This window comes from Sapajus apella, unplaced genomic scaffold (genome assembly GCF_009761245.1).
Source record: "Sapajus apella isolate SASKATOON/1434 unplaced genomic scaffold, GSC_monkey_1.0 scaffold34, whole genome shotgun sequence".
NCBI classification, from domain to species: domain Eukaryota; kingdom Metazoa; phylum Chordata; class Mammalia; order Primates; family Cebidae; genus Sapajus; species Sapajus apella.
This window is the reverse complement of record NW_022436974.1, coordinates 14,407,510-14,416,320: the sequence shown is the minus strand read 5'-3', so window position 1 is coordinate 14,416,320 and position 8,811 is coordinate 14,407,510. Positions and strand designations below refer to the sequence as shown.

Sequence of the window (8,811 nt, the reverse complement as noted above, 5' to 3'; positions counted from 1 at the left end):
TTTGAGACAGAGTTTTGCACTGTTGCCCAGGCTGGAGTGCAGTGGCCCAAATCTTGGTTTGCTGCAATCTCTGCTTTCTGAGTTCAAGTGATTCTCTTGTTTCAGCCTCCTGAGTTGCTGGAATTATAGGAGCGTACTACCACGCCCAGCTAATTTTTTGTATTTTTAGTAGAGATAGGGTTTTGCTATGTTGGCCAGACTGGTCTTGAACTCCCGGTCTCAGGTGATCCACCTGCCTCAGCATCCCAAGGTGCTGGAATTATAGGCATGAGCCACCACACTTGACCTTTCCCAGATATTCTGATTCCCAGAGACAGAAATGTCTTCTAAACACTTAATGAAACAAACCTGCACAACACAAAAAGGAATTGGGGTTGGAGCAGGAAGCAATTATGCAGAGTGAAGGAAATGAGCATTTTCAAAGTGCCTACTATGTGCAGGTTACTCTGCTAAATACTTTATATTTGTTATCTGATTTATTAAAAAGTACCTATAAATAGATCTTGGACAAGGAAGGAAGAGGGTAAAGTTAACTGCACAGCTGGTTGTTGTGCGCTCTCTTCTATTGGAATTAATTCTTTTTGTTTGCTGATTTAGTGTTGTGAGTGCTGTGTTTCCATCTTCTTTCCTCTATTTTTTGTAGACTGGAAATGTAATTTCTAGCTCCTGAGTCATCATGGGTGCCTTATTTAGTCTTTGCGCAGGTTAGATCACCAAATTTCTGAAAAGTCAGGTTATTTTTATATCATAGTTGTAGTTTCCCTGTGTTTTTGTGTTTTTCTCTGAGAATAGGCAGCCTGAACTTCTGTGGGAGCTAGGAAATGACAGGTTTAAATTTATAACATGCAGCACAGATAAGTGATAATTCTCCTTATGTACTGTGTGTTTGGACTTCAGCATCAATTCGTAGTTAAGAACCACTTGCCTGACTTCAATCCCTGCTTTTCCTCTGTCAGTTATGTCACTTTGGGTAACTTCATCTCTCTGTACTAACTTTTTCCTGTCTCTAAAGTGAGGATAATAAAATCATTCCCATTAAAATCATGTCCCATAAAATGAGGAGATAGAAATCTAAAGAGCATCTAAACAAGGAGTTTTCAAAGAAATAGTTGTAGGGTTAAGATTGTTATGAAAATTAAATGAGTTGACATTTGTATGATATATATGATAGTGGCTGGCACAAGTGCTATATAAGCATTTTTTAAAAATAAAATAAAAATTCTGGTACTAACATATTAAAAATATATAAATTCATTATGCTCTTTCCTTTAAACCAGTTGTTCTTACTCAATTAAGGGGCACAGTTTTATCTCCTAGGAAATATTTAACAATGTCTCTAGGCATTTTTGGTTATCACAGCTGGAGGAATTCTATTAGCATTTGGAAAGTAGAGGGCAGGGATGCTGCTAAACATCCTACAATGCATAGGACAGCCCTGAACAACAGATGATCTGGCCCAAAATGTCAATAGTGCCAAGTCTGAGAAACCCTATTTTAAAGAAATTATTATTTCCTAGAGATTACTTTAAGAAAGATTAAATAGATAAAACATAAAATTGGCTCTTACTGCAAACTATTTAATTTTCCAAAGAAACTAGATTTCTCACACTATCGCACCCTTTAGAAATGTATTCTTCTAGAAGAGTTTAATGGTTAAGTTCTGAGGCTCACAATGACTCCTAATTTAGAGTTTGGTACTAATAAGGCTAAGATCATAGATCAGCTCCTTTGAGGGCCAATTAGCTTTATTCTATTCCATGGCCATAAAGTGCAAACCCAATACAAGTCATCCATCTCTATGACAAATGTACAGCATTAATCACATGGGGAGAGAGACGAGAATAACAAGGGAATGTATATAGTCCTGATGGATTTTTGATAGTGACAACCTTATGAAGAGATACTTATAAATTGGAGGCTTGACCTTATAATTTTGTATCACCTTCAGTCTATGCCCATCGTATTAGTTAGATTGGTCTCCATACTTGCATTTCATCACCTCGGCTTAATGCTACCTCTGCCTTTTGACTCATGGCTGGAATGTTTGCGAAGATATTCACATATATATATATTTCTTTTTTGAGATGGAGTTTTGCTCTTGTTGCCTAGGCTGGAGTGCAATGACACTATCTTGGCTCACCACAACCTCTGCCTCCAGGGTTCAAGCGATTCTCCTGCCTTAACCTCCCGAGTAGCTGGAATTACAGGCATGTACCATCACACCCAGCTAATTTTGTATTTTTAATAGAGACGGAGTTTCACCATGTTGCTTAGGCTGGTCTTGAACGTAGGTGATCCTGCTGCCTCAGTCTTCCAAAGTGCTGAGATTATAGGCGTGAGCCACCGCGCCTGCCCTCGCTTTTTTTTTTTTCCTGGGTACTTTATTGTTTTATAACTTTCAAATGTAGGCACATGATTTATTTGAATTAATTTTTGTGTATAGTTTGAAGTAGGTCAAAGTACATTCTCCTCCCCCCTGCACAGGTGTCCAATTCTTTCACTACCATTTATTTTTTAAAATTTACATAATTTAGAAGTAGAAGAAAATGAACGATTTGTGTTATTTAATTTTACCTCTTTATTTAATAAATGAGGTGACTGAAATCTAAAGAGCATTTGAACAAGGATTTTTCATAGAAGTAGTTATAAGGTTAAGATTAAAAATAAAATCTCTTAATTGTATTATGCTGATCGTTTCTATTCCCTGTTGAGATTTGTTTCTATGATAATTAATCCTTCTTTCTCACACTTGTTCTCCTCACCCCAATAGTATAAATTGTAACATATATTTATTGTAGAAAGACTGGAACATATCCAAAAGTGAAAAGAAAATAATTAAAATGATCTATTATCAACCATTAAGAGATAACCAATGTATAGCATTCTAGTGTTTGTTCTGTATGTTCATTACAAATTATTTTTTTGTAATCTGTCATTTCGCTTTATATATTTTGATTCATTTTCCTAGGTCATTAAATAGTCTTCTAAAACCAGATAGTATAAATATGTAAATACAGATAACCGTAGTTGTATGATTTGCCTTTTTTTACCTAAATCTTGGACAAAGCATATGAACATTACAAAGTCTTTGATTATAAAATGTGATTTTCTGAAGGTATCTGATGATTTTATACGTGAGTGCAAGTGCTCTTGTAATTACTGCATGGCTAACACAATTACTGCTATGTTACTTGCTTAGATTAGTGCTTCCTAGCCTTTTTTATGCTGTAGTGTGCTGTGGTTTACATAGAAAATGATACAAATACATGGCACACTGGGGAAAACAGAGGTGTTGGTCACCCTGCCTTGTTACCTTGTGTCTGGCTTGGCTAACTAGACTACTGAGAGGGTCAGTATTTTAGCCCCTTGTAAACCTTGGGTAGAAGCTCTGGGTTACAGCAAAGTGGTGATAAGGTACTAGGTTATTTTCTGTGTATTGTGTTGGATATTTCCCGTTTCTCACAATAGACTATACAGTTTGGTTTATCAATATGGTAAATATGTATAATTTATGTACTTTACTGTTAATGGACATTTAGGTTGTTACAGTATTTGTAATTACAGAAAATGCTATAAATGCCTTTTGGTGGATATAAGCACTTATTTCTTTTGAGTAAATACCTGAGAGTGGAATTGCTGGGTTGTGGGGGAGGTACACATTTAATTAGATACTATCAAATGATTTTCCAAAGTGACCACAATTTTACATTGTCATGAGCAATATATGAGAACTAATCCTAAAGCTACAAACTGTATCAGAATTGTAGTTGCTCTACATTCCCACCAGCACTTATTATATTATCAGTTCTTTGTATTTTAGCCATTCTAAGGTGTGTATAGTGATACTTATTTCTTTGATGACTAATGGTGCTGGAAGCTTCTTATATGCCTGTTGGTTGTGTGAATATCTCCTTTTTTTAAAAAAAAAATCAAACTATTTATATTTTGAGATAATTGTAGATTCAGCAAACTCTTTAGTTTCTCCTAATTGTTTCATCTTGCAAAATAGTAGTGTAATATCCCAACAAAAATATTGCCATTGATACAGTCAAAATACAGAACATTTCCATCACCTGAAGGATCCCTAATGTGGCCTTTTATAGGCATACTCACATCTTTTCCACTTCCCCACTTTCCCATAATCCCTGACAACCACTAAGTTATTTATTTATACAATTTTGTCAATTCAAGAATGTTATTGAGGCCAGGTGTGGTGGCTCATACCTCTAATCCCAGCACTTGGGAAGGCTGAGGTGGCCTAAGGTCAAGAGTTCAAGACCAGCCTGGCCATCATGGCGAAACCCCATCTCTACCAAAAATACAAAAAATTAGCTGGGCATGATGGTGGGCGCCTGTAATACCAGCTACTTGGGAGGCTGAGGCAGGGAGAATCCCTTGAACCCAGGAGGCAGAGGTTGCGTGAGTCTAGATCGCGCCATTGCACTCTAGCCTGGGCAAGAGTAAGACTGTCTTTAAAAAAAAAAAAAAAAAAAAGAATTTTATACAAATGGAATCAAACAGTGTGTGTAGCTTTAGGATTAGCTTTTTTTTTTTCCCCCACTCAGTATGATTCTGTGAAAATTCATCAAGGTTATTTCATATGTCCTTTTGGTTGTTCATTTTTATTGCTGAATAGCATTCCATGTCATGAATATATCACAATTTGTTAAACTGTTTACTTGTTGAAGGACATCTGGGTTGTTTCTGGTTTTTGGCTATTATAGACAAAGCTGCTGTAAACATTTCTTCACCGGTTTTTGTATACACACATATTTTTATTTCTCAGAGATAAATACCCCAGGACTACAATTGCTGGGACATATAGTAGTTAATTGTTTAATTTTTCAAAAAAGCACCATACTGTTTTCCAGAATTGCTATACCATTTCATATTTCCACCAGTAATGCATGACTGATCCAGTTTTTCCTTGCCAACATTTGGTGTTGTCACTGTCTTTTATTTTAGCTATTCTTATAGTTGTAATACCTCATTGTGGCATGAACTAGCATTTTCCTAATGGCTAATGTGCTTATTTGCTGTCTCTTTGTCCTGTTCTGTGAAATGTCTGTTTATATATTTTCATATTTTCTAATTGGATTATTTGCTTTTTTATCGTTGAGTTTTGGGACTTCTTTATGTATTCTAGATACTGGTTCTTTATTAGATATGTGATTAGTAAGTATTTTCTTTTTTCTGTAGATTGCCTTTTTAATCTCCCAACAGTTCTTTAATAGAGAAAAAGTTTGAATCTGGATGAAGTTCAATTCTCAATTTTCTCTTTTATGAATTGTGCTTTTGGTGTCAAGTCTAAGAATGCATTGTCTAGCCTTGTAGCCATAAGATTTACTCCATTTTTACCCCTAGACATTTTGTAGTTTTATGTTTCACGTTTGTGCCTGTGATTCATTTTAGATTAATTTTTGCATAAAGTTGAGGTTTAGTTTTTCTTTTTTTCTTTTTTTTTTTTTTGAGATGGAGTCTGTCTCTGTCACCAGGCTGGAGTGCAGTGGCATAGTCTCGGCTCACTGCAACCTCCGTCTCTCAGGTTCAAGTGATTCTTCCGCCTCAGCCTGCCGAGGGGCTGGGACTACAGGCGTGTGCCAAATGCCCGGCTGATTTTTGTATTTTTAGTTGAGACGGGGTTTCACTATGTTGGCCAGGATGGTCTTGATCTCTCGACCTCGTGATCAACCCGCCTCAGCCTCTCAAAGTGTGGGATTACAGGCGTGAGCCACTGCACCTGGCCAGTTTTTCTTTTATTTTAACCTATAGATGTCCACTTATTCTGGCATCATTTGTTGAAAAGGCTGTCTTTTCATCATGGAATTGCTTTTGCATCTTTGTCAAAAATTCTGTTGGCTGTATTGTGCAGGTCTACTTCTGGGTTCTCTATTCTTTTCTATTGATCTATTTGTCTCTCTGCCAGTATCACACCATCAGATATTGTAGCTATATAGTAAGTCTTGAACTCAGAATGATTCATTCTACTTTGTTTTTAGAGTTGTGTTTTAGCTATTGTAACTACTTTGCCTTTCCCTTTAAATTTACAAATAATATTGTTTATATCTACAAAAAGCCTTCAGGGATTGTGATGGGAATTGTGTTAAACCTGCATATAACTTGGAGAGAATTGACATATTTACTACATTGAGTTGTCCAGTCCATGAACGTGGTATGTCTCTCCATGTATTTATGTCTTCTTCAGTTTCTTTCATCAGCGTTGTGTAGTTTTCATCATGCAACTTTTTGTACATATGTTGTAGATTTATATCCAAGTATTTCATTTTTTCTGAGAAGTTATGTATGCTGTTGTATTTTTTCCAATTTTGGTGTCCTTGTGTCAATTACCCTTATATAGAAATTCAGTAGATTTTTATATGTTTATCTTGAGTCCTAATACCTTGCTCTGAACTGACTTACATTTTCTGTATTCCTCTTTTTATTTTTTTTTATTTTATTTTTTTTTTGAACTGGAGTCTCTTGCTCTGTTACCAGGCTGGAGTGCAGTGGTGTGATCTTGACTCACTGCAATCTCTGCCTCCTGGGTTCAAGTGATTCCCCTGCTTCAGCCTTCCAAGTAGCTGGGACTACAGGTACACACCACCATGCCTGGCTAATTTTTTGTATTTTAGTAGAGACCGGGTTTCACCATGTTGGCCAGGATGGTCTTGATCTCCTGACCTCATGATCCTCCCACCTTGGCCTCCCAAAGTGCTGAGATTACAAACGTGAGCCACCACACCCAACCGCCTTAAATTTTCTATGTAGACAATCAGGTTAACTGAAAATAGGGTTAGTTTTGTTTCTTTCTTTGCAGGAATGGAGAATAATTTTTTTTTTCTGTAACTACTTGAATATATAACAGTACTAGATCCTGCCCATTTTTAAGTCAAAAATGAAGCAGACATTATGTTCCAAATCTTGAAGATAATGGGAGACCATAAGAACTGATGAGGTGGTTGATGATCAGAGTGGAATTGAAAATGGCACTTAGATTTTTGTTTCTAATTGGATAGACGAGATGCTGTTATTTGAGGTAGGGAACTCAGAAGTAAAAGGATATTTGGGAAATACAGTGGTATCTACTTTGGACATGTTGGTTTTTCCAGTGCCTATGGGACATCTACATTGACATGTCCAATAGACATTTGAAGTTTGAACTTAGAATTGGGGGACAGGTTAGGGTTATATTAGGAATTCTTACATTGAGATTATAGTTGATGCTGTGGGAGAAAATACATGTAGAATGAATAGAGAGATCTGATGAAGAAATGCTAACAATGGAATAGCATTTAGAAATTGGAGAATTAAAAGAATGCACTGTCACAAAAAGCGTAGAAACTTCTCCACTGTCAAAATTCTACCTGTTTGTCAACACGCATCTTAGACGGTTCAGTGAAATCTTCCTGACATCATCACCTGCCTACTCCTTTTAATAATTTCCTCTTTAATAATTTCCTAATATGTGTTTTCTATAGCAATTTATTCTTCTTCTAGTCTAGCATTTACCACACAGCCATGCTATAGCTTATTGCTTTTGTTTGTGTCTACTTCCTTGTCAAGATTTTATGTTCTTTGAAGGCAAGGGTTAGGTCTTATTCATCATTGTTTTTCCTTTGTATGACAGTTGGAGTAATGGATGGTCAGTTTCAGAGGCTTGAAGAGGAAGAAGGTAACAGAAAAATTGAGAATAATACCATTAGATTTCTTGGTCACTGACTTTAAAGAAAGTGTTATCTCTAGAAAAGTGGGGAATAAATGCAGAGCTTTACAGTGTTTCTGCTCTCAAGTTAGTTTTTCCCTTTTTTATACTCCCTTACTCCTTCTCTCATTATGTTCTAACCTTTTTTGATAATATTGTTTCATTATGATGGGGAAGCATTCTTTTCCACAGAAAAGACTAGTAAGGCGTCTGCTATTCTTTCTAATTCAGCTCATATCCCTTTCTCCATGCAATTCCTGCCTTCACCTGTATTAAGCTCACTCTGCTAAACTTCTGTGTTACTTTCTATTATATTACTAACACTTAATCAGTCCGTAGTATCTATATTTCTTGTGCATATTATGATTTATATTGCTTTATTTCCTGGAATGTTAATAGTTTGCTCAATAAATACTTAGATGTCATGCCTATCTATATAATTGCTGAATTGTTTCAGGGCTTCTTTGGTTCTAATCTAGAAATCTTCCTTTTATATTCAGAGTTCACAAAAAAAAAAGTTTTCGATCTAAAGTTAAAAGCTAAGTCATGAAGACTGATAGGTTGATATTTTTTATAAAACATTCCTGTGATAAACTTCTGCAGTCTTTCGTATTGAAACTTTTTCCTGTTTCTGTGTTCTGGTAGCATGTGATACTTATTTGTGTTAAGTAGATTCTTAATATTATTTTTTCAGGCCTTTTTTAATGGACTCCAGGAGGCCAGAAATCATTACTTTTTAAATTTACTTTTTGTATTACCCTCCCCCCCTTTTTTTTGCCACACAGTCGTCATGTTTGAATAACTGAATAAGTTTCTCTGGTTTCTGTTCCTGAAGCTCCCTGATAGTAATAGGCTGATAAAATCTTTAATATAGTTTTATTATAGCATCCAATTTTTATTTGAATTGCAGTTTTTTTCATTTAAAAGTATATTCCATTTTTTAGTTTAAAACTGTTTTAAGGCATTATAAATATTTATCTCAGTATATGGAAATTATTCAACAAATGACTCATGTTGTGATTTTTTGTCGTATATTTTACCCTTAATAAACTCAGCTTTCTAAAAAAGTAAATAAATAAATTCAGCTTTCTTCCTTTCTATCCTGAACA

The 8,811-nt window shown here is 35.5% G+C and overlaps 1 protein-coding gene across 5 annotated transcripts in view; it reads left to right on the top strand.

Annotated features, from left to right (window-relative positions):
• TMEM135 (transmembrane protein 135) overlaps nucleotides 1-8,811 on the top strand; it is a 341,452-nt gene that overhangs the window by 104,370 nt on the left and 228,271 nt on the right. The window lies entirely within an intron of this gene.